The 27455-nt window shown below is 37.8% G+C and overlaps 1 protein-coding gene and 1 pseudogene across 1 annotated transcript in view; both read left to right on the forward strand.

Annotated features, from left to right (window-relative positions):
• Mettl15 (methyltransferase like 15) overlaps window positions 1–27455 on the forward strand; it is a 150785-nt gene that overhangs the window by 26644 nt on the left and 96686 nt on the right. The window lies entirely within an intron of this gene.
• Window positions 6723–17952, forward strand: LOC102004476 (annotated as a pseudogene).

A 27455-nucleotide genomic window follows, 5' to 3' on the forward strand; every position in this document is an offset into this window, starting at 1 on the left:
TCTGTCTGTTAATGTTTTCCTCCTTTTATTTTTAAAATAAGAAAAAAAGTTAAAACCTGTGTAATACAGTCTTTGGGGAGTATTTGGTCAAAAGAACAGAGCCCAATAAAACAATAGTTAATAGTGCAAGTCCTTTATGCATTCCTCCAAAACATATGAAGGAATCATAATTCCCAGTGCTACTTTCTAATGTTGCTCTTATTGCCTTTCTCAACTTCTGTCTTCGTCAGATGCCACTATTTTCCCTTCTCTTTGTTTTGTTATTTCTTTCAAAATTCCTGAAGAAATTACCCCTCTTGTGCATCCAGGCTACCTTTTCGGTAATCCTTTGTTCATCCTTGGTTCTTCACTCTTTATTCCTGGTTTTACAAGATGGGGCTTTCCTTGAGTAGGAGCTAGGGAAAGAAACTGGGAACACACTGCCGATGTTCTTTTGATGGCTTAGGGACAGGAAAGCCAGGGAATGCTGGGAACAGTGGCACGCCCGTGATTTTTGTCATACGAGTGAGCAGTCAGCATGTATGTAAACATGCAAGCCAAGGGCCTGGTAAATTTTGCCTTGTCGTTGGGACGAAATGATGTCCTGACTCTTGAGCACCTCCATCATTCAGTAAGTGGGTTGGGGAAGATGAGCCCAGAGGAGACAAAGATCTCCTGTGTTCAGACTGGAGCTCCTGAGCTGCCTCCTGCTCCTGGCCTCAACAGGTCTCTTGGGAAAGCTTTTCCAATATTTCAGGTCAGGTTCTTTGCAAGCAGGAGTGGACCCCCTGTTATTGTCCTTACTGTTGGTGTCATTATTCAGTTGCCTGTGATCCCCAACAGATTCTAACCTCTGAGAGGATGGGAGTTAAGTTCACCCTTGTTCCTCCCATAAATCTTGTCTGTTTTGTACGTGATAGGATCAATGAGCACCTGCTTAATTAGTTACGACAGGTATTCTCATTAGGCTTCATGTATGTACATCATAATGTTTCCTGCTCAATTAATTGTCAAAATATAAAGACTTGCTCTTTACCAAACAGCATAAAATAGCTATGCTCCAGATTCTGAGGTTATGACTTTGAATTGTCTGCATCTAATACCTATAAAAAGTTTAGGGACAATAAAACTTTCGTAGAACTGCAGTGCATTTGGACCATATCAGTTTCGAACTCCTAGGATTGCTTTCACTGAGTTGTACTTTGCTGTTATCCCATAGCTTATAGTGAGGGATATTAAAACTGATGCACACTTTCAAGTCCTCCTGTGATCACTGTAGGGGTCGGGAAGGAAGTGCTTGTTTATTGTGGTATCTTGATGAGGACTAGTAGAAAGCCTTTGTTTTTGTCAAGGTGCAATTGTAAGAAAGCTTATTTGGAGTGCTAGGATTTGTGGGTATCCAGCAGAAAAGTGAAAGGAGACACACTCAGTGTGCCAATAAAGATTCGTTCGAGCCACAATGGGGACTTTACTTAGGAAAAATACAGATTGTAGTTTTTCAGAATCTCATCAGAGGAAGGAAACCAGTTTTGTGGTTTAGAAAAGAGAGTGTGAGGCCCTGGATTTAAACTCCAACACACACACACACACACACACACACACACACACACACACTCACACTCAAGAAGGAGGGTACAGCAAACTGGCTGTTACACTTGTACTGTTTGACAAGAATAGCACATGGCAGTGACTGGCTTAGGGCATTGGCTTTACGTTCTAGGTAAGAACTGCGATAATTGGTAAGCAGAAACAAGGCATTCTCCAAGTTATTTATTAAATTAATGGTGTCAGTCCACCTACAAAAAATAAGCTGAAGTGAGTAAAGGGTAGAACGACCCATCTCATGAGAACTGAGACCCAGGAAGGCGCGAGTGCTGCCCTCAGCCTGTGTCCGTGTGGCCCCCGCCTTGGAGCTCGCTGGACCCACTTGCTGTTTCTGTGCATGCGTGTCTGGTGTGATTCCTTGTGGATAGGGTGAGTGCTGCCGCCACTCAGGTTTCTCTCTGACCTCTAAGAGACGCAGAGATCAATTTGTGCTTTTATCCATGAACATAACCAGTTTATGTCTTACGTTTTGAGTACGATATAGTTATACCCCCAATTGTGATCATGCTTTTTAAGTTCCTCCCACCTTCCTCCCCTTCCCACCTCTGTTTTGCCTTTATTTTCTGTGCTCATTTGTCGTTATAAGTCATCTCAAAGTTTTGTTTGTAGTCATAGGGACTTGTAGACGTGTATAGTATCATAGGCCTCATTGATTGTCTGTGGGAACTGATTTGGTGCGAACCTCATCTCACTGGATCTACTAGACTCTTCAAGCCAGCCCTGCTGTGGCCTGTGGACCTCTCTGTATCTTGGTTTCCCCTGCAGGAGGTGGCCTTTCATTCTGCCTTTCTGTGATCCTCTGCCTGTTCTCTCAGCTTGGAAGTATTTCCAAACCTGCAAAAACAATTGCTTATATTATAGCTCTATAATTTAATAAACTGAGTTTAGGTAGAGGCAGAGTTCATAAAAGAGGGAAGAAAAGCTAATTATTGCCCTCTTATTCATATTGTTTTGAGTTGTTTTAAAGAACATTTCAACATCTAGACTCACTCTAGCAGTTAGTAATCTTCAATCACAGCAAGGATAAATTAAACCTGAAATAAATCTAAGAAAATTCATATGGCATATGTGTATATGATGATTTTAACCCTTTACATCTAAATTTTGTTTCCACTGCTATTTTAAGGGGTTAGGTAGTATGGGATAATTCAATATTATGATCAGGTAAAGTTAATAGAACATTTTAATGTTGGTTTTATCATTTATATTCTCTTTTAAAAACAAGTAGTATTTTTTAAAGATATGTTTGCAAAATCGATTTTCTAAGCCAATGCATTTTCATTGTTCTGTTAACAAATCAAACTTTTCAAGCTATTTCTGTTAAAGCTATCTGGAAAGTGTTCCTTCTCCTTCCGGTCATCTAAATTTATCACAGGGCCCTAACTAGGAAGGCTGGCGAACCTTCTTTCCTTTTGATCTTGCATCCTGGCGGGCGCTTGGGTATTTCTTGTGTGAGGAAAGTCTGGTGGGTGAGTCAGTGCTCTGAGTCACAGACAGAAGCCTCTGGTGTTCTGCACTAACTAATTGGAAACAGTTTCAAAATTAATTAAGGCTCGTTGTCAGCTCAGTGTTACTGACTGACATCCCACCAAAGTAGTTTGTCTTTTGACGACTTGCTTAATTGTTCTTCGATATTTAGGTTTTTGTTTTGCTTTATGAATTTCTTTAAAATTTACTGAAAAGACCTGTAGTTACCAGGTTGATTTTTTTTTTTTTTTGGAGCCCTTTTATGAACCCCCATGTCATCTGTGTTTAATTTCTTCCTTGTTTGGTGCCCTTTTTTTTCCCTCTTAAAAATGTTCAATACAGTTCCTTTTCTTTTTATCTTGTTAATTTATTGGTCTGTGAGAGAAGTCTTTTATGCTGCACAGAACTAGTTCACACACTAGCAGTATATTGATTTGTCATATAAGAGTCTACTTTCCTTTTGGTCATTATGTATTTTATGTAATAAAACAAAATTATGTGACTTGCTATGACTCTTACCTTGCAATAATTTGAACTTAAGTGTTATTAAAAATAACGTTTTTTTTTTTGGAGTTCTTTATTGAACTCTTATTTGTTTGAAAGAGAGTATTTCGTTTATATATTGGATTATTGGAGTTTTCATGGGATTGATTAGGCGTTCTTCGTGTTTACAGAAGACTAAACTAGAGGAAATCAAGAAGTGGAAAGTATTTTGGCTGAAGAGAGCAAATGTGTTCTAGCAAGATGATAAAATGCTAGAGTGAGTTACTGGGAAAATAAGAAGAGAGAGAAGAGAACTTGCAATGAGTGCCTAGCAGCTCTTATGCATTTTTATATATTATTTCTCTCAAATTCTAGCATCTCTATAAGATGGGAGTTATTTATCCATAATCAAATGTACAACTTGCAGCTCCGTGCGGTAACAGCTTGTTTAGAGTCCTCAGCAATATCTGTGCAGTAAACGCTGGGAGCCATCTGTGTTTTGCTGTGCTGTCTGACGTGAGCCTCAGATGCTGTAGTACAAGAGAACTCAGGGAGAGCGTTTGACCTAGTTATGTAACAGACAGTCTATAGGGCAATAAGCAAGTTGCACAGATTTTAGCTATTTCTCTTAATATTATTTTCCAAGTTATAGATTAAAATTGAGACACATTCTATAATTGATGACATCTCATGATTTAATTGGCAGCATGTTTCCTTAATGGTAATGTAAAATATAATGCTGAATTTTATAATCAACACTATCTTAGACTTGGTAAAATAAAATATAGGGTCTTTGATGGAATACAGTAGATGGATGGTCTTTATGGTCTTTCTTACAACTTTTAAGTTTCTATACTAAGAAATTTTAAAGACAGCCAGTTCACCTTGTTTTTGTTTTTCATTCATTATCTCCTAGATTTTGTTCTGATGAGATGATCTTAAAAAAATCTGCGGTCAAATATGTTTTAGAACCTTAGTGTAGGGACTGGAAATGAAACTCAGTGATAGAGCAATGGCCTGGCATGTTCAAGGCCTTGGTTTGGTCCTCATCACAAACACAAAAAGAAAGGAAGAAAGGATCAGAGAAAGGAAGAACAGAAGAAAAAAAAGAAAAGTGTATCATGCTCTTAGAATTTCTTGGAGTACATGAGTATATAAAAATTCTATCAGAAAAAGTAAATAATATTGATTTGGCTTAACTCATTGTTGTACAGATTTGTTTGATCACAAAATCCCTTCACCTTTCTTACCTGTTTTCCAATGGGCATTCTGAATGTACCTCTGGAGCTTAATGATTTGCCCATTCAACCTGGAAAAAGGCTGGGTTCCATACTTGCTTGCCTAAGAGTGAGTATCACCCGTTAGAGATTATCCTTTCTGAGGGTCAACAGGCTTTTCTTTTTAGTGTCCTTAGCCACCTTCCTTTTGTTTGACTTTTTTGCTCATAGGTCAGCCTCAACCACATTATGAAGTCATTGCTTTACACTTCTCCTGTTGTATCTTATATGAAGTTATTCTTCATTTGCTGACAAAATTGCAGCACTTGTAATTTATTAAAAGGATATTTGCAATTTTATTAAGATTCTGAACAGCTAGAGAATTCTTGGTAAGGTATAAATTGCAAAAGAAAAAAATCCATTTTCTGGCATTTTATGACATATAAAGGTCAGCAGGTTATGGGAGCCTTTTTTCCATATCTTATGCTGAGCTTCAAAGGTAGAACATTTTTCATTTTCAAGAACTCAGTAAAGAGTAAATCTCCATTCTTTGCTATTTTGCTTGTTTCTTTCTCCATGCTCCCTAAAATCTAGACTCACTTTACCTGTTCTGTATTTGTAGGATTACTCCTTCAGCCCTGTAATATTCGTACATGATTATTCCAATTTTTTTCACTTTTATTACGTTGCTTCTGGTGGCCTTCCTTTGGCACTTTTTAAAATAAGAGAGCCTGCCAGTGCCTGCTTTTTTAGGCCTGTCCTAAACTGGTTCCTTTGTATCACCTTTGTTGTCATTATAATAGATCATCAGGTTGCTTCAGTCACCAAAGACTTCAGTTCTTACTGCAGCTTTTTCCAATTTCTTCCTTTCCTATGTATGGTATAGGTATAGTTATAGTTATAGTTTATCCTGGTGGTGGGCAGTTTGGTCAGCAGTATTCTTGCGTTTGTGTTTGTTCCTACCACTGTGGTAGCTGTTATGGAACTTACTTATTCTTTGTTTTAAGGACACTGTGATCTCAGCAAGGAAAAGCTGCTTCATGACTTAGTACATTCATGGCACACAAAGGGGCCCGCAGAAGTCTAATACTATATTAAAGGATATGAAAAATGAGGTTAAACATGTGGGTGGGTCCCAGGTTGTGCAGCAATTTGACCGTCAGTATAAGACACTGCTTGGCTAAAAGAGTTTTGATAAAGGCAATAATATGTTTCAATTTGAGGCTAAAAACTTGAATTTAAACCTTGATGCTTTGTTCGCAGCACATAGTCTGGATTTTTATTTCTTTTCTGATTTGATTTTAGCCATTTCTGCTTTGAAGAATCTTAAGTCATACGATTTTTCTATCGATTAGATTAGACATTGTTCGTAATACATTTAACAAGTAGTAGTTGGTGTAGACTGAGATGACGAGAAAGGGACGACCAGAAGTACAGGAATGAGGGTGTGTCGTGGAGTTGTGTGCACGTGCGTGGCAGGAGAGAGTGGGTGTTGAGCCACCAGTCTGCCACTACAGCCCAGCCACCTTATGTTAGCAGACAGGCCATGTCCAGGGAAAATCAGAGGACCAAGGGGCTGGGGATTTAGCGCAGCGGCACAGCGCCTGCCTAGCAAGTGCAAGGTCGTGAGTTTGATTCCTGGTACCGGAAGAAAAGCAAAAAACAAAAAACAAAAAAAAAACAAACAGAGGACCAGACTTCTGCTCTCTGCTCAGTGACATTGTGCGTGACTTTCCCTTTTAGGCCACAATGACTTTTTATATAGAATAATACATTTAGACTAGCTAATTCTTAAAAGGTATGATTGTGAAGTATATGATTCTTTGGGAGGGTACTGGGGATTGACCCCAGAACATTGACACTGCCTACCTGCTTTTTAAAATTTGTATTTTGAGAGGCAGTCTTGCTAAATTGCCCTGACTGGCCTCAAATTTACAACCCTCGTGCCTCATTTTCCAGGTAGCTGGGATTATGGACTTGTGCTGCCATGCCTGTGAGGAGGATGTTTGTCAGACAGACGTGGTGACGTTGGACAGAACAGCCTATGCTGTTTGCTAGTAAGGTAGACAGATGTTTCTTTTACAAAAGGGCAGCTTATCAGAGTCAATCCTGCCTCTGCGAGGTCTGCAGTTTCTCGGCCTAGCCGTTTGAAATGAGCCAACTGAATCTATGTCACTGTGGAATATTCTGGGGTCCCACAGTGGTTAAGGAGAACATGAAAGTGGAACCGACCCTTTTATCTCATTGTACTGTTTCTCATGGATTTTCCAGCCCAGGCTGCAGATGACTCCAGAATTCATCTGCTTGCAATAGAAGCATTATTTTCTCTACAAGAAAGATTTATACAGAAAAGCACCATGATAAACACTGCTTAAAGTTCATTTATACTATATTTGCATGTTTCAGATTAAGAGGCAGTGAGGAAAATTCTGAGGCAAGTGCACATCTTTGAGATGCTCTGCAACTGGAAACAACTCTTAGGAAGATAAATTGGGTGGTGTTTGGTGACGTCGACGTTGGCCGTGGCCAGGCCGGGGTTGCCCTTCAGGTTTCAGGCGCGGTGCGGACCACAGGCTTGGCGTTATTTCTTGAAGACCCGTCTGGGACAGTTGGTCCTCGCCTGGCCAGACTCGATTTGGAAGATTCACCTAGTCTTGCCCCGCCTCGTTCCCTAGTGGCTCCCACCGTGCTGCCTGGTGTTTCACAGCCGGGAAGCGGCGGGGCTGGGCCCCTGATGCCTTGCAGTCCCCCGCGGTGGCGCCGTGCTGACGTTTTTGGCGTAGCACACGCTTCCTTATTACCCTCTCCTTGTCCTTTCTTCCGGTGGCTGCCCCTTTCCATCTTCTCTTCTTTTGCATCTCTCTTCCTGGACGGTGACAGTGAGGTGGCTTCGTTTGAGGGATGGTGAGGGCACGAAGGAATTGGATGGCTGTCTTCTCACTTACGCAGACACACACAGCTACTTTATCATTTTGTACACGGAAATAGAGGAGATGGGGGAAAAATAAAAGAGGAGAAGGTGAGGATGTTGAGTAGAGACAGGTGCTTTATTGGATGATTTTAAAAAACAAAAAATCTTAGCTGCAGATGTAATTCTCCTGAGAGAAAAGCTACACAGAACTCCCCTAATATTTATATAATTTCATTCTAATGGATGAGATACATTGCTATCACTTCTAGGTATCAGCGGTGTGGGACTCCTGCCCATTAGGGCTGGAGTGTTAAAGCCGGTAGAGAATTGTTGCTGTCTTTTCAGGACAGGTGCGAGCGTCGCCTTACTTTCATATAAGGCTATGTTTATCAAGCGTATTCTCAAGAGGTGATGGCGAATCTGAGACTGTTCCAGCCTGTGCTGAAGTACTCCCACCTTACGTTGTTGGAATACACTGAAACACTCTTTGTGAATGTGTGCCAGAAAGTTCTTCCCATTTGAAGAGGCTGCCCTCAGTTGGATTAGGAGGAATTTCCCATCTGTTCAGACATAAGAAGAGTGATCAAAAAGTAGGTATTAAGAAAGGGTTTCCCTGTCCAAGATGCTTAAAGATGAAAAGTTTTGATTGGAATGATTTGTCTTTTTTCACATGATATTTGGATCTGGTGTTCAGAAAGAGTATCTGGACCAGAATTAAATGCAAACTTAAGCATAAAGTCTTGATTTGATTACCAGTACCTGAATAAATAAGTACATAAATAAATAAATAAAAGCAAACTTCTAACTCTGACATTATGGTGTGTACTGTACTTGTTTTGGTTGGAACTTGACTGCAGAACTCTGTTGGAGTTCTTAACTGCTTAGTACAGTATCTCCCCGCCCCCATTTAAAATACTGCATCGCTGCCTTTTTGTTTCCTACTGTGATGACCTGTGAGGAGATTTTATTTGGTCATTTCCTTTCAATACACTTTTTACTTTGCTGTTCCATATGTCTAGCTTTAGATCTGATCATAGCACTTTCTTTTTTTTATTTTAAAGACAAAAAACGTGTTTAGAGGTCTATAAATTTCTGACAGCACATATTAGTGCTCCTAGCTCTAGGCCCTCTCTCGTGCTTCGGTTTCCCCTTCCTGCCCCTGCCTCACTCTTGGGAGTGTTGTTGAGCTCTGTGACTGCACTCACGCCTCTGTCCCTTCTGGCTGGTGGTATTTATTGCTGTTTATTGGCTTTTTGTATATGGTGGTTAGTGATCATCTATTAATTTGTCTGCTTCCACTATAAAATTGTGGAGGGGTTATACCTACTTTGTATTTTCGTAGTGTCTAACACAGTGCATTGTTTAAGAACTTTTTATTGACTTATGACTCTTCTTTGCATCTTACAAATTTCTGTGCACCTCAGCCTCCACATTTTTAGAATCTCAAGTAAGCTTAAAGCAGTTCCTTACGGCCTACCATTTTGGAGGGTTTCTCAGAAAGGAATCTTTAATTTCTAATTTTTACCCTCTTAAGATTTTAGTAGTGAGGTATTCATTTGCCTCTTAAACAGAGATGGTACTGAAAGGAACAGTTAATGATTACTTATTTGGTCAGTCTTACATGTTTCTATTTGTTTTCCTGAGAAACGACTTCGAAGATATCAATACGTAATGCAACAACCATTGTTAATTTCCAACCACATTGTCTATAACTCTGTATTGTTTGTATTGTTCTTATGCTGTTTTGTAAATGGATGTGTGTTTTTTAATATGTTTTCCTTCTTTTATTTTTAGAATAAATTTAAAAAAAACCAGAGATGGTAGCCCCTAGAGTGTGAGTGTCTGCTTTAGTCACACTCTGTCACCGTATTTGGTGGACCTTGCATTTCTGCTTACTTCCCAGGACTTTTGCATTCCTTCATCTTTGGCCACACTTCTTATCACTTGATGGATGTTTTAGGCAAGCAAACTGAGGTGTGGAGAGACACGAGTAGGGGAAGCAATGCCACAGTTTGTGTAACAAGCTGCAAAGCCTATGTGTGCTTCTCTTGATGATCACATGGCTGATGACGGAAGCAGGGTGCCTAAGTACTTTAAAGCTGTCTGCTAACTTCTCTTTGGAATTCATTTCCTCCTCCCTCTCCTCCTCTCTGCTTCTTTCCCCCACCTCTCCTCCTCTTCCTCCTATTCTTGTTGATACTGGGATGTGAACCCAAGGCCTTCACATTGAGCCTTTTTTATTTCCTAGACTTTGTAACACTTATTTTGAGATAGCTTTTTTTTAAAAGTCCCTAGCCCTTTTATAAATTTATTTTTTTATTTTGAGACAAAATCTTGCTAAATCACACAGTTGCTCAGGCTGGGCTTAGACTTGGGATCCTCCTCCCTCAGCTTCCCACAGCGATGGCCTTATAGGTATGCAGCAGTGCACCCAGCTTAGAACTCATTTCTTGTACTGAAATGAATGGCATGGAAAAAGGGGCGTCCAGGATCCACTGTTTTCTTTGCAGTTAATTTTTATGAGAGGTTGTTTATATGTTTAGGGACAGCCATATGGGGGTCACTAAACATTCTTTTTATAGTCTGACAGAACGAAAGGAAAAAGTGTGAAACAGTTCTTGTTTTAAATTCACAGTCTTTGGGGGACCTTCTAGTTTTTTCTTCTTACTCTGGAGAATAATTTTGAGAAGGAAATCATCTAATGTGTGATTTACGTACTTCACTGATGTTAGTTACTTGGGAGATGGGCTGGAATTGAGATACATAGATCACTGAAGCCATGAAAATATTACTCTTGTTTGTTCATAAGCAAGATCAAGAATAAGGAAACTTCATTTTACTGCAATCCTGAAATTTTGTCTTAGTGACCCAGTCTACTGAGTGGGCATAAGATTGTACTCAGAGCATGATGGAATTGACATTTAGAAAACCCAGCAGATAAAATATTACACTCACTGACTCATGAAACAGAAGCAACTAAGGTCCCAATTTAGAACGATTCTGCATAGAGCTCTGATTGTGAGGTTGGTTTTACAAATATCGCTGTGGTGGAGTTGGAGGCATGAGCTAAGCGCAGAAATTAATAATGCTGAGGAAAGTTCTAGTTTAAAATTTGAGTCCCTATTCATGTCCATAAATTAGCTCATTTGAATTGTAGTGTAAATATCTAAATATCAATGGAAGTAATGGGACTGTTTGAATTTTCAAAGGAGATTCTTATCTGATGTTTCTGCTATGGATTCTTCCATGTGTAACTTATTAGTGCCAAGTTTATCTTAATTTCAGGAAAGGGAATTAGGAATCCGATTTATAAATGAAGGGCAAACTCCAGCGTAGTGATCAAGAGCGCAGGCTGTGGAGACTGGCTGCCTGAGGACAAAAGGAAGGGTTCTTTGTCTTACCTGTTGCTTTATGATACTGGAAAAGGCACTTGGCTTCCCTTTGCTTCAGTTTCCTCATCAGGATTATGGCAAGGCTTACCTTACAGGGTGGTAAGTTCATGGTAATTTGTTGTATAATTTTAGCAAGTCACTTTATATCTGTAAACTTTGTTTTGTAAAAGGGCCTCAATTAACTCAAGATCCCCTTCTAGTTCTGAAATTAATTTTAATAGAAGAAAATAGTAGTTGGTAGAGTATTTGTATGAAAGAATAGATTTTGATAATAAATATTTGAGTAGATTATGTTTTGATCTCAGGAGCCTATAACTTAGTTCTGTGTTACTTTATAGACAAGTTAGCTGTTTATTTTAAGATGTTATAATCTTAAAATGTTGGATAAGAACCATAGCATAGAGATAGTGTGCTCATTCTATGAAATAACAAATGCAAAATACCAATTATACTACCCAGTAATATAGTTGTATTCGTAAATGCTACTGCTCCTAGTCCCATCTTGTATAACAGCATCAAACAGGAAAATTACAATTGCTTTAAAAATCTTACTTGGTTATATTTTTATTCCAGAATCAGGTACTGATTTGTCCCATAAAATACAGCAAGTGCTCAGCAGGAGAGGTTGTTTGTACACAGAGAGGGGCTGCGGAAAGAGGAGAGGAAGGACAAAGAATAGGTTAGCATGTTCATTTTCTTTGTATAGTGGGACAGGGAAACAAAACAGCAGAAAATCAGTGGATTGATTAACTTCAGAATTGCTTTTTGTAACAGTGAATGGATGTAAGGAATTGAAGCAGAGGGAATTTGTTGTTAAATATGTTGGTGTCTGGGAAGCTGGGCTCTCATTTGCCTGAGTTCTTAGAAGGTGTGCTCATAGCTTTGGTTTGGTGACCTGGAACACTGACATGGGTGACTTCATTTTGATTAGTCTGGTCATTCGCATAGACCAGGGCAGTGTCCTTGCGTATATTTTTGTTGGCAGTAGTCCTTTTCTCTCAGCTGTCTTTCTTTCAGGGGACCTCGTAATTCATGCATTTGAGTCTGTGTCAGTCTCAGTATGAGGTGACTTCAGCCCATGACTTAGGCCAAGCTGTGGCTGCTAGTGAGTTTGAGACAAGACCCAGCTGTATGCTTTGGTTTGGGATAACAAATCTTGTCATGGGAAGCTGAGAAAAACAGGAAGAACGATAACAGTTCCTCCTCCTAATAACAGTTCTGACAGGATCAGAATTGAGAACACAGGGAAAAGAATTAAGGTGGGGTAAAGGGAAATTGGGTGCAGTGTTGATGTAGCACTTTATAGGACAGAGTATTCCCAGCTTCTTCCTGTATGATTCCTTTATTTTAGTTATGCTTTTTTCTGGCAAAGGACTTTATTATATTCAATAATTTGCCATAAGGATTTGTTGAATGTCTTCTCTCCAATAAAAATATGGCATTGGTTCTTTCCCTAGTTTCACTCCTTGCTCTTTAGACATTGAAAAGAAAAACCATGTGTTTTCTGAGTTTCAGCTTCTTCTTTTGGAAGCAGAAGAGAGAGAAGGAGAGGGGACTAGATGATTTAAATGTCTCCCAACTGTAAAATACCGTGGTTCTCACCCCTATTATTGACTTAAATGTGTTGCTCTGCCCTGTACGGAGTGATCGGCCGTCGGCAATGCTGCCTTTATTCTAATGAAGTTGCCATTGCAGTTGATCCTTAATCTCTCCAAGAACATGTATCTTATTACTTCATGGCCTGTGTAGTGCATCCTTCTTCTCTTTACTTCTGACTTTATGAGGATGTACTATCTTTTCCTTTCTTCCCTCCTCTGCCAGGTTTCCTGAGGCCTGTGCTTGAGTTATCAGCTCAGGGACCGACTTTGTAAGAGTGAGGACAAAGAGGTAGGGAGAACATATTACATCTGAGGGAAGGCAAGGAAAGAAAGAGAAAAATGGAGCAAAGTATAAGAAAATAGGATTTGGATAAAGACTGCCCAGATTCAAACCCTGGCATCTGTCTGCCTCAGTTCCATTAAGTTTAATAAGGGCAATAGCTCTCACAGGGCTGTACCGCAATTATACATTTAGTAGTGACTGAAAGCAATGCTTAGTTCTTAGTAAGGATTACATAAATGGCAGCCAGCACTGACAATTTTTATTTTAAAAGCTTTTTACCAAGAACTTATATGGCTTATATAAAAAATAGGTTGACTATCTATGTAAGTTCATTTATATCCCATTTGAGAGTAAGTGTAGTAATTGGTATCATGGTGTTGACTTTGTATGACAGATATTATTGATCAGAAATTAGTATGCCTAAAGTTGAAGACTATATAGTGTTATCTCTCTAAGTGTGGTATTCTGTTTGGAAGAAATTATATGTCCCTGCATTGTCTAGTGTGTTAATGGTGTGTTAGGAGTCTAACTATATACCCTGGAATGGAAAGCTAGATTTGGAGGGACCTCAGAGACGATCGTACCTATCCCTTGTCCTTCACAGATGGTTTGATCATAGAAAGGTCCCCAAATGGGGAAGCAGGAAGTGATGAGGACCTGACGTCACTCTGAAGGGATCTGCAACGTGGAAAATTTTCTATCGTTAAAAGAGTTAGAATGCTTAGAGATTCATCTTTCTATTTTTGTTGTAACATATTCCAAGGTTTTTTTTTTGTTTGAGATTTGAACATAAACAGATCTCACTGTATTTAGAAATTGTATCTTCTATTCAAAATGCTGTAATTCTTCTTGACGGTAGATATTCATTATACTAGAATCTTTGAAGCTTTTAAAAATGACCTTTTCAAATACATCTTTGCCCATAAACATTTATGTCATCATTTTGTAGATGTTTTAAGTCACTCTTACTTTTATTCTGAAGTATTAAAGATTACCAATGCTTTATTCCCAGGGAGAAGGACAAGGGAATAAAACTACCAAAAATGTGCATACAAGGTCACTTTTTAAATGATACAAAATTAAAAAAAAATCGTGCTCTCACATTTATATCCAAACTGGTTTATCCCCTTGAGTTATAAACTTATGTTATCTATCAAATGTTCTATAAAAGATAGTATAGATATAGACAATTATTTTATAGTCTGCTTGCTTTAGCTCCACCCAGAAGACAATGGCCTCAAAATGCAAATAGGGGCCCAGTAAATTTTGACATCCAAAGTCATCAGAGACAAAACTTTAAATTGTTTCTGAAAAGTATGTTTGCTCTCACATTGACTTTCACAGTAAAAATCAATATAATGTACTGGCTGTAAGTTCAAAAAGTAAAAAGAAGGGGAACATATGAAGTATTAAGCATGACAGTATACATGCTAGAAGACAGAGATCTACCCCGATGTCTGCACCTATGCTGTGGAGCCTGACATGCAGAGAAGCCAACATTATGCACCAGGGTTTTACAAAAAGGAAACCGCTTCATTGCACAGCTGACTGGTGGGGCGGCCAGCAACTATAAGCACAAGTCTCCTCTCAGATCAGTTGGTGTTAGGAGGAACGGGGAGAATCTTCCTGTTGTGTGGATGGGGTAACTCTTCACAGGTCAGGCCTTCTTTTCCTGGGACGATGGTATTCTGCCAGAGCTGCGATGGCGTGGGGTTGCAATTGTGCTCACTGGACCAGCTGGCTGCTTCTCATGTCCATTCTTGGAAAGCTGGTTCAGACTGTAAGCCTCATTAGGGGAAGGTGTGGAGGCTTTTCCTGAAAGAGAACTGAAGAACTTGGTCATTTAAGGAATTTATGTCCTGTATGTTCAGCCCTTAGCCGAACTTAGACATAAGCTGATTTCGCATACTTACAATGAATCTTTGAGGTGAAGAGAAGTAGGGAGATTACAAAACATTTCCTACAACCAAATTAGGGAATCGAAGGAGCTGAACTGTATGTGGACCCTCTAGTAAAAAGCCTCGTTAGAGTAAGTCATAGCAGATCACATTTGTTAGTTTTTGGTTAAAGCAAAAATATAACTTTAACCAAAGAAGGAAAAACATGAGACAACTTACATTCTGTCAAGTTGGACGTAGTGAATTGGGCCTTATTTTAAGCATAATATTACAGTAATTGTCTAAGTTGTGATATGGGGTGGTATAGTAATAAAATAGATTAGGAACTTCAACTTGCATTTTGGTATTTTGCTACATCTAGAAAGGAGTTCCCGAGAGGGCGTAATGACTACATCTACGTACTCCCTCATCTAGAAAGGAGTTCCCGAGAGTGGGGCACATTGACTTTGTGGTGTTGGCAGGGCATTGTGCTTGACATCCTGAGCAGGTGCCTAAGAAGGAAATTTAAAGTTCCAGAAAAAGGGTCTGTCAGTAAGATTTAGTTGTGAAGGTCTTTCACAAAGCAGGAATAATTAGAGCTATTAGAAGACATGATACTACAAATAAAGAAGACAGTAGTTATAATAGAAATTAATATCACTGCTAAAATTTGATATATGTCAAAAGGTATCATTGTATATTGGATGTATATTATGTAATATATTGGCATTCTTCACATATTCTCTTAAAACCTCTACAAAATAAGGATGATCATCACCACCATCTCGTCCCTACAGGTGAAACAGCTAACACAAAGAAGATGCCATAGTTCACACAGCTCGTCAGTGGTAGAATTCAGATACAATCTCAGGCAGTCTGGCTCTAGACTCCATTTTTAAGAAACACTTCTTGAGGATTTACTTATTTTAGAAGCAATAGTAACAAGAAAACAGCAGCTGTGAGTGAAGATAGTGAATTATATTATTGTATCTAGATTGGACTGTATCTTCTAAAGATAAGAGTGTGATGTAGTAACTAATGTCACAGGCTTTGTAGCACTTTAGGAAAGACCCTTGGATTTGATGACTAGTAAATCCCTGAGAAATGATAATTCATTCAATAGTGCTGCAGAGCCCAAGACAACTACTTCAACATGTACTTTTTGTGTGACTCTAGAAATTGTCAGGATTCTATTTATTTGTTCATTAGCTATTCTGAACTTTAAAATACTCTGTCAAATTGTGTTTTTCAACCACAGCAAATTTTGTATAACCATTCTTTTAATAAATCCTGATGTCATTCTCAAAGGAAACCTATTAGTAATAAATCTAATGTTGGATTTTTTTAGAGCAATAGAATCTGTTGAAAATGCCAAAAGCAATGATTAAATTAGTTCTCGATGAAAAGACAAAGATTACTGAAGAGTTTAGTGTGAAAAAACATTCAAGTATGATTTATACTATGTAGTCAAGAAGAAGCAACTCATCATTTTTGGGTGTGATAATGAGGAGAGAAATATGCATGTGGGTGTTTTGATGATTAATTAGTTGATATGTGTAAAATGCTTGAAGGGAAAAAAAAGTATGGCATAAATTCTAAATATTATTATTTTAGCCTCAGAATTCTGTCAGGCTTCATGGCTGCCTTCCCATGTGCCCATCTTTCTGCACCTGTTGCCAGAACTTCTCTCCACAGCAGTTCTGCTTTGCTGTCACTGGAAATCTGGTCTACATTTCTCTCTCAGAGCTCTCTGCACATGCTGCTATACTTGGCTAGCTAATTATTTTAGAGATCTTTTTAATAGGATGCATTTTCTTAAAGAATTCTTCATGTATGTGAGTATGGAGCATACATAACCAAACACATTTTTGCACCTTCAGTAGCTTAGATAAAATAATTTTGCCTATATAATTTGGCCCCAGAATTAATTGCCCCAAATAACTGATACCACAGAACTGCATATGCCTTGTTTTTAATCTCAAAATTTGTGAAGCGCTTCTCATCGTTGTTAATTTATCAATGTCTATTTCTTTGTATTGTTTGGAAGTCACTTACTAGACCATTAAAGTGGGAACTTCATTTAAAACTTGCCACAACTGAACATATAACTGTTCTTTAATTCAAATGAATTATAATTTTAATAATTTTATAAATTATAATTTATGTCTCTGGGAGAGTTTCTTTTGTTTGTTAAGAGCTAAGCCAATTTTTTCTTGCTTTAAAATTAGTGGTATTAAATCTATTTAAAAAACCAAATATGAATTTTAGAGATTCTCTGTTGTTTTAAATTTATTCTATCATAATCACAGAAATTATTATTTGTGATTCAGGAAGACATGGTTTTACTGTTTAACACATGACAAAATGTGGCTTCAGGAGTGATGAATCTTAAATATGCTATGGAGTCATGTCGAAGCCTCATGCTTTTCCTTTTCTCTCGCCTTCTTTTCCTCGGCATCTTCTAAGCGAATGAAGCAGTGTTTTCTATAAAGAATCAAAAACTGGGCTCGGGTTCAGCCAGGGTGCTGGGTGGGCGGGCTTCCGGGCTGCCCCCGCCGAGGCTGGGCGGACCCGCTGTCCGGGTGGTAGAGATCCGTATGTCAGACTTCAGCTTGGTGCTGTGAAGCGCTCAGGTCTTGCTGTTCACAAAGTACGACCCTTCTCCTGAGAAGATGGTAATGGAAGGGTCAGTGGGGTTTCAGTTCGTCATCATCTGATTGTTTTGCGCCGGAATAATACCCGTAATCAGGCCCATTTGAACCGAGTGGTCACCCACGAGCTCACCCCTGCATGTGACCATTGTCGTGCTCATGTCAACTGGTTCACCTGTGTCAGACATTTGGCGTGCTCAGAGGTCCGGGCTGCTAACCTCCGTGGAGACTGCTCACTTGTGAATGGAATATTCAGATTGCATTTTGGATTAAAACAACACCATCAGACGTGTGTGCGAGACAGAACCGTTCTGTCTATCCTGGCTGTTAGGAATATCAGCAAGGAAATAGCTGAGAAGGCTGTTGAGGAAATTTTTGAATCTTGTTTCAATGATCACAAGCCCTTTGGATGGATCCCACACAACCAGACTTATGCAAGATGTGTTCATAGACTTTCAAAACCATGATCACTACTACTCAAAAATATGAAGACAACGACGTGTTCTATCACAGAGCTTCAATGATCGGGAAGAAACAAGTAGGGTTCTCAAGTGAACAGATCTGTAAAATGTAAATGATTAAATATGGACAAAATCCAGAAGATGCTGATGTTAGCATATGATCAAAAAAAGTAGCTTGGACAAAAAAATGAAAGGGTCTTAAACTCCAAGGCAAAAATGGTAACTTTATAGTATATCTATATATACTTTATTTGATAAATAATATATGTGAATTACATTTTGTATTTTCTACAGTGTAAAAAAAAAATCAACTGTTGCCAGGGTGTCAGAAAGCATGGCTACCTTTGCCACTTTGTATGGATTACATAAACTTGCTGTCTTCTTCCTGCCTGCAGGATCCTGCATATGGAAAGTCTGGCTTCTTCAGATCACAAGTGGAGATTAAACAATTAAGCCTTCAAATATATTTCTTCTGTTTTCCACTTAGTTTTGAGAAACTGCTTTTAATTAATGGTATCTGACTCAATTTTAGCCTAAAGTTCATTTAAATGAACTTTTGCTGGTTCAGTTTAAGGTAGCATAATTATCCTGGGAATAAATAGTTTGCTAAATGAAGTTTGCTTAGTACAGTGAATACAATATATTTTTATTTAAAATAGAACAAGTTAGTTTCAAAAGCATCATGACATCTGTCCTTCAGGCCACTTACTTGTTTAAGAAGGCTTACACCTTATTAACTTCTTACCTTCTCATTGCTAATTTTCTTTACTTCATTTGTATATTCGACTTTTGCTTTGTCCCTAAGTGCCCCAGTTTTGACACCTGTGTCAGTATTCTAATAACTGCTGCACATTTGACAGTATGTTTCACAGTAGCCCAATGGGGACTAAATTCCAGTCTCGGGGAAGGATGAATGCAGACAGCGGTTTATTCACTGCAGCCTTGGTTTATTTATTGTCTCTGAGAATATGTTACGTCATCCTGGTGGAGGGTGGTTCAGGAAAGCGTATGTGTGCTCTGCAGAAAATGATTACACAGAAAATAGCAGTATGAGGCTCTGAATTGTTATGCCCAAGAAGAAAAGAGAAAGTATAAGAGACTTAGAAGAAAATAACTCTTGTCGGCTGCTCCTTCGTTTTTTTGACATTTCACTTGAATAGCTAAACAGTGGTCATCAAAAGTTTAAATGTTTGAAAAATATTTTCAAAATTCAGAAGGCATGAATTTGATAAACTTCTTACCTTTCTATTATGACTATAATAATTCTTAACTGTATTTATTAGGAGGAGTATTCTATATCAATAAAAGCTGCAGTCCCACTGTAGTTACTTTTAAAACTTCTGCATATTGGTTTATTTTGTGTGTGCGGTAGTGGGATTTGAACCCTGGGCCCCAAGCATGCTAGGCAAGCACTCTACCCTTGAGCTATACCCTCAGGCCTACCTGTGCAATTTCTTTGGCAAGTCTTTTAAGAAATGAAACACTTTCTACATCTGAAAGTTTGAAAATATTTTTATAAATTTTGTGTTGAAATAATAAAACGTATTTTAATAAGGCAAAAGCTAATATCTAACATTTTCTCTGTTTTGGGTTTCTGGGGGTTAAACCCAGGGCCCTTCCATGCTAGGTAAGCGCTGTCACACTGAGTTCCGTCTGCAGCTCTACAACTGGCATTTTACTGAGAATCTAACCGTGCAGCTGTGAGTAGGGCTCTCCACTGAAAATACTTTTTAGAGTTAAATTTTTAAAAACGTTTGACATGAGGTTTAAAAAAAAATGATGCTGTTTTCTTCAAAGAAGATTGAAACAAATGCCTTCAAATTTGAAACATTTGCTGGCAAAGCAGGTGTTTTATTTAAGACCAGGGCTTCAGGTTGTGTGAAGACTCAAGTAGAAGTATATCTCTGTATTTAGTATGTTATGTGGTGATACAGGTTCAGCACTTGGGTTGTATGAATTAGGTATGAAAAATGACTGTATAATGAAGATAAGAGCTGGAATCTGGAAAAGTGTATTACTGATTTACATGAAATGAATTGGGAAAGTATTCAGAATTGGATGCTTTTTGTTATGCATTTTCATAATTCTTTTGTGATCATTGGTTTCCTCCTGTGATGTGCTAAAAGTGATGGAGTCTGTTGGAAGTTAGATCTAGAGTCCTTTTAGGTTTTAAGAAGGAGCACTTAATAGGAAATCTTGAATACATTTTTAAATTTATATAAAGTGTTAGTTTGTATCACAACTTATTAGTCTGTTCTCCTGTTGATAAGCTTTTCGATATTTTCCACTTTTTCCTGTTAGGAACAAAGCGGAGTGAGCACTCTTGTATGTATGTTTGGTGTGGTCATTTGCACTCATTTTTTGGGGGGGTTGCCCAAGAGTAAGATTGTAGAGTCATAGGACAAATATATATTTAGCTTGCAGGATCAGCCAACTTTCGGCAAGGTTTAATATGTCACACGTTTGAGAGCTGTGTATGCGATTTCCAGTTGGTGCGTACACTCAGTGCTTCTGCACATTGCCATTGTTTTTATCTTGGTCTTCCTGCCGGGTAGTGGTACCTTTCTGGTTTCATTTTTCATTTTATTGAAGACAATGATGTTGAGTAATCATGACAAACTCAAATAGTCCCAAAGAAGGATTGTATTTCCTGACCTATCTTTTCCATTTTTTAATTAAGTGGAGCCAAATCCCATTCAGTCCTCAGGCTAGGACTTGGTGACGTTTTGTGATTGTACTATGATGGACTATAATGTCTGTATAAGTACCAGTTGTCTTTGTTGCTGAGTGAGTGAAGGAGCAAATAAACCTGTTATTCCTTCACATCTTTGTAGTTACAGTTAATGTGTTTAGACAATTGTTTGTCCTTAAGTGCTTTTCAAAATATCGGTTTCATCTCTGATATCACTGCTATTACCTTAATCTTCCTTTGATTCTGGATTCAGCAAAAGTGGATGAAAAGTAATCTGGCCAGTTTTGGTATGAATCTGAAAGTAGCTGGCACTGTGATCGCTTTCTCTTTCCTTTTGTATGGCTCTGTCAATTGAGGAGTTTTATTAAATAGGGAGTGAGACCAAGAAGGGCCTGGACCTCTGCCGTCTAAGTGTTTATGAGAAACATATTAGCATACATTATGGTGTCCTCTCTTTGTAGTTCACCTCCCTTTCAGAGAAGTAGCTTGCAATTTAAGTGTTGTTTTCTGAGCAGACAGAACATGAGGTAGGGTAAGGTGATTTTTTAAATGAACAATATAAAAGAAAAGAAAAGTGCCTCTAACAGCACTTCCTCCAGTTCTCTGGTCTTTTTTCCTCTCCTGCTTGTCTCCAGGACTGTGTAAGAGAAAAAACCCTGCCAAGTGCCGCTCAGTGTTTGGTACCAGCTCCTCTGCAGTAAGCGTTGATGAAGAAAGTAAAAGTATGAATGAAGGACATTTCCACACACATTGGATCTTTCATGTTCCTCACCAGATTTCGTTTCCTACTTCTTGACTCGGACAGTAGCTACTGGGAAGTAATAAAAGTGACTGAGGTCCTTATTTTCTCTTGTTTTCTGTTTGTCTCAAAGAGGTAGAAAATGATGAAAAGTTAAGGTAAATAATAAAAATGTGCATGGTTAGAGGTATAAATAAATAATCTGATATAAAGATAAGGCCTCAAACGTGTAGAGTTACATAGATGAGTCATAACAATTATGTTACTAATAATATTTAAATACACGTGTAAGTACTTAAGGTAGAATTAGCTTATAATGCTCCATACTATCACTACCAAGATTTTGTTTTAACATGTAAAAACTTAAGGGCAATTCACGTTAATGGTATGATAGTATAGCATCATTTAATGACTTGTGCCTGTGCCCATCTGTGTGCACGTGGTGGAGAGAAAGGGCTGGGTGGGAACCACACTCAGTCATCTTGTCTCCCCACAAGTGTGTCCCGGGGACAGAGAAGCTGCTGGCCGTGCTCTGCTAGTCTCTGGGTAAAGTAGATGCATTACAGGGTTACCTCTAATGCTGAGTACTATGCAATCCGCATTTTACTCGGTGTCATTAACATGAGAAAATTACTAAAGGAAAAGAGAAGTTTGCATGTTTAGAAGTATAAAACAAGTGCTTTACAGAAGATTCTTCCTGCTTCGAAATTGTTCTTCAGTGTTCCCTTCAGTGATATCTAATGAGCTCCATAGGACCAGGAATCATATTTTAATTCCTATAGTATGCTGGACGTTGTAGCTGTTACTGATTTCTTTTATTAACTTGATGCTCATTTAAAATGTGCAAACACAGGAATTAAAAAGAAAGGTAATGGGGCTCAGTGGTGCTTGCTTACTGCACTAGGCCCTAGGTTCAATCTTCAGTACTACCACAGAGAAAAAAAAGAAAAAATTTAAAAAGCACCAGATTCTGAGTTAGATTCATTTGGGCTCAAATCCTGCTGCTTGAAATCTTGGGAAAACTGTTTAATCTTCCTTGTTGGGTTCTGTGTCTGTACTCAGAAGTTATTAGCATTTGCGCAGATGGTAGTGCCTATCTTCTAGGTACTAAAGGGCTTTGTAGGACTGTAGAGTGCCTGCCTAACATCCAGGAAGCCCTGAGTTTTAGTCCCAACACTGCCAAAAAACCTACAGAAAGAGTAGCTGTTGAACCTTAGTTCTCACCATTATGTCCTTATTGACAGTTCAGAATCAACTTGCTTATTTTATGGTGTAAAAGAAATATAGTTTAACATGCTCAGAAATAAAATAATTCATCAGTTATTACCCACTAGTGTTTTCAGGTTTAAAACTGTTTCATATTTGATTTTAAAGCCCAAGGCAAAGCAACATGTAGAATCATTCATTCTACTTCTGTATGTTACTTATTTATCCGCTTAATAAATATTTACAAACACTAACTATGTTTCAGGTACTGTTTGCAGCCCTGAGGTTATAAAAGTTCAGAAGAAAATGTTCATTTTTATATGTAGTTTATGATCTACTGGGGAATCATAATTAATATATAATCACATAAATATACACACATATGAATGTACACATGTATTAAAAGAGGTGTGTATGTATGTGTGAGTCAACTTTTTAGCCATATTTAAGTTATAGATGTATAGTAAAAATCTGTGTAGAAATGGTAAATATGACATTTGGGTTTTGCATCTTGGCAACAGATAAAGGGTGAAGGGTAGAAGATATTTAAGCTTGTGGCTAGGGAAGACAGTAATTTGAGGAATGAATCATCCATATTAAATGCTGTAGTGTCCAGTAAGATAAGATCTGAGTTTTGCCTAGTTTTTGGCACTTTCTGAGGTGTCTGAGGGAGGTGACTGCATTTCAGGACCTGGGAGTACGAATGTTAGAGGGCTGTGCTTAGCGTCATCCACTGTCACAGAGCGCTGTCCTATCAGTATTTGTGAACTGTTGTCAACTGTAAAGGTGTCTTCATGTTCATGGACACCAGATTTCTTTTTGTTTCTGTATTACTAAGTACATTTTGGAGGGATATCTTTATAAGAACTTGAGTTTTATAGTAAAAATCGTTTTACTGGTTCACCCCTAGTTATTAAAACTTGTTTCAGAACACTTGACTTTATTATAAATAACTTGAATTGCCTATTTTTTCATTTTATGTAGCACTGTGTAACACCAGGTTAGGGATAAAGCTAGTGCTGCTGGATTCTCCTAGCTGAGGCAGGAGCTCCACCAGTGGGATTGTACCCCCAGCCCAAGAAGGACGCTTTAAGTCTTTGCTTATATTTAGTTGGTTAATAATGCTGTGTAATTTTTTGATAAAACACAATGTCTTTTTTCTTCCTTAATTTTATATTTAATATTTAATAAATATTAAATTTATTATTTACTTTCCTAATTTTACATGACACCCACATCATATAGCTTTGAAAAAGACACAAAAAAAGAGTACTATGGCTAAGTACATCTTCTCTGTGTGCTCATTGTGCTGGCCAGTAGCAAGGCCGTCCCTCGGGCAGCACAGGCCTTGGAGGCTGTGCAGACATGTTCACGCTAGCTAATCTTTAAGGAAGCATTTTTAGAAATAAGTCACATTTACCAATCACATACTGCCATTGTAGTAATCAGCTACTGACAGTATTAATACACTACAAAGAAGCCTCATAAACATATAAGAACTCTGTTACTCTTACTGAACTTGGATAAATGCCATAACCCTAAATAAAGCTTTCCTAGAAATTTCTTAGGAGTAAATAACAGAAGGCTTCAGATGTCTGTAATATATGATAGCTGTTTGAAAATGAAAAAATAGGTAAATATAAAGTTAAATTCAGAAATCTGCAAGTTGTTCTGAATAAAAATAGGTGAGATTTAACATTATCACATTGGCTTAGGTTTTCATTGATTTAACAAATCCCAGCTGAACTTTGGTTATATATTTTCAGGTAGGTTGGTGGAGATTTTTAGAATGTTTGGAAATGTGTCATTCAGGAAATGCTTAAATAGGTTGGTAAGATAGTACATCACCACACCTTTAAAAAGCATGAGGTAGTCCTAGTTGGGGAGGTAGGTAAGTCATCATATTTCAGTACTCAGAATAAGGAGAAGGGTTACTTGGGTGGTATTTTTCATCACTAACTATCTGGAGATTAGGTTAATATTCTGTTTCGTTGTCTTTTTATCCATTAGTTTTGCTGGCATTTAAAAATGTATTGAATACTACAAAGTTTAATCTAGTTAACTTTTTAAATGAGAATATTCACAGACATATCATATTGATGGTGTTTCATTTACTAGACAGTATATGAATCACACACTTTATGTATGCATGTATGTATGCATGTATGTGTGCAGTGCAGGAGTGCTGGGGATTGAATCCAGGGTCTCACACTTACCAGGCAGGTACTCTAACACTGACTACATCCCTAACCCCTAGAAAGATATTTTAATACTCTGATGAAATCTTTAACGCATATATGGTGTTAAATTTGTGATTTATAAAATGAAAACGGTAACTTTGATCACCTTGGATTTGTATTGGAATGAAATATATCAAGTCAGATTTTCCTCATTTACCAGAATTCTGCTAGTATTAATTGAGAGATAGTGATGTGTGCTGGGAATGTAGCATGGTGGCATGCTCAAGACCCTAGGTTCAAGCCTCAGCACCAAAACAAACAAAAACCAAAAAAGAAAAAAAAAGAGAAAAGTGAACTTACTAGCTTATAGTGCTCTTGTTAGTAATGCATTGCAGAGTGAGACCTGCAGGAGAAACGGAAAGCTGGGAGGATTATATGGAAATCACTGCATTCTGCCATTCTAACCTAACGCGGTACCACGGGTGTTCGGGCTCGCCTGAGGTTGCCTTACTTTTACAGCGTTCCTGCTTCCATTAGTCCTATGGGTTAGCTGTAACTTTGAGAACATCACTACCCCTGCAGGTGTTACCATAATTTCTCAAAAGTTGGTGTAAAAGGTACAATCCCACCTCTTTGGTTACCTTTTATTTTTGTATTGCAGAATGTCATCATTAACCCTTTTGTGCATAAATCCTAAGTTTTCTCCTAAATGAAACTGATTTTTTAATTTAAGTAGTAGTATAAAAGCACATAAACTTGTTTCTTAGTAACCTACTCAGCTTGTTTTTAATGTTTACATTTGTGAAATGCATGCTCAATGTGTAATTTAGGTATATAGCTTGTTTTATTGTAGTTTTAATCTCTAAGATCACATTTGAACCTGCAATAAAACCCAAAACATACAATATTATAAACTGGCTGAAATACTGTACCAATAAATATATCGTTAAACTTTTATTTCCCTCAGAAGCACACAAGAAATGTTAAAGGTTGATTTGTAATTCAAGTTTCATTTCTTTCTGTAATGTACTATTTTGAAATTTGGACGGATATAACTTCCACTGCTAACCTCAACTATGAAATATTTTGTCTTATTTAATTTAATGGCATTCTACTCTGTGTATCATCGATTCTTATTTCATAGAGAAAGAAACAAAGCTCACAAAATGCTGTAGTAAATATAGGATTACATCTAAAGTCAGTATCAAGTGTAATTTTTTGAAGAAAGACAAGCAACTCCGGCGGGTTTCACTAGCCCTCTTATTTGAATATCACAGTTTTGTTTTAAAGTCCCTGTGTTGATTACTAGAGTTCTTATTTTGGCAAACACAAGCCAACCTGGATGGGTTTGCCTTTGCCAGCTCAGAGAGCCGTGCAACGTGTGATGCTGAGCAGCAGGGACAGCGCGCTGGCCTCTGGGCTCCCTCAGTCCTCCTGGGTCCCACGGTACAGCAGCCCAACAGCTGCGGGGAAGCTTCCCTCCCATTTGATGGTCCCCTGTGGCTCCTCACTTGTGGGGCCAGGAGCCTCACATTTCATGCACTATCACTAGGGTGCCACACGAGAGTATTTTATGATTTGTTCAAATAACGTTGTAACAGAAATTTCAATAAAATGAGATCCAAATTGACTAGAGTCAGCTGTGTTGTCATTACAGAAACACTTAGTTATGAAGCCATTCCTGAAAAGTTCTTTGAAGCAGCTTTGATATATATTTGCAGTGCTATTGATTGATAATTTCTCTCTTCAGGTATTCTTTCAGGGCCCCACTAGTGTACCATACAGTAGTCTGTATTCCGAGTTAATGCTATTGATTTGTTCTTAAGTGTTGATTATACTTGATTGACTGCTTTAAATTTGTTCTTGATCAATAGTTACTCAAAAGTTGATTTACTGCTGTTTATTACTGATGATTTTAAAATTAGTTCTCATAAAGAGAAACCTCTGGCTCCTAATTTTCCTTAATAGTTTTTCCCATGCCTGTGACTGCAACCATTTGTGGAGAGAAGGAGATTGCCTCCTCTTGCCTTTAAGGACACAGATAACATTTCCTTCTTATTTTTTCCTGTGCCTAACAATAATAAAGGGAATTTATATTTTATATTTATATTTTTATATTTATATTTTATATTTATATTTTTATAAATGGTGAATAGAAGACAGCTATTATTTTCACAGATTGTAACAGAATCATTTCAAGTATTTATCCATCTTTTGATTCCCTACTCTTTAGACTTAAATTGTCTGCTTACTTGACAGGATATTAAGTTAAAACAAAATTATCTGAAGTCTACTTAACTTCATTATGATTGCAAAGATGTCTTCATTTTGTAGTGAGAAGTTTTGATCCTATTTTAGAATTACGTATTTGAGCTCAGAGATCATCTTTTTTGCGTCTCCTTGGTATATTATTAAAAAATTGCAAATGTAAAAAGATAAAGTGACTTGCTTGAAGTCATGTTGTCCATGACATGTTGTATCTATTTATTTACTGGTGTTAGTGGTCTGACTCAGTGCTTTGCATATACTAAGCCTGTACCCTGGCTCTGTCCATATTAAGTGAATTTTTTTTTTTTGGTAATGATGGAATTAGGCAAAACTTGTTTTACTTAAAACCTGTTAAAAACAATACTTGTTTTACTTAAAAACCTGTTAAAAACAACAGCCTCTCTCACTTTCTCCAGGTTTTAAGTTCTCACCATTTATAAAAATAT

Source organism: Chinchilla lanigera, unplaced genomic scaffold (assembly GCF_000276665.1).
Source record: "Chinchilla lanigera isolate Chin_1 unplaced genomic scaffold, ChiLan1.0 scaffold00075, whole genome shotgun sequence".
Classification (NCBI taxonomy): Eukaryota; Metazoa; Chordata; class Mammalia; order Rodentia; family Chinchillidae; genus Chinchilla; species Chinchilla lanigera.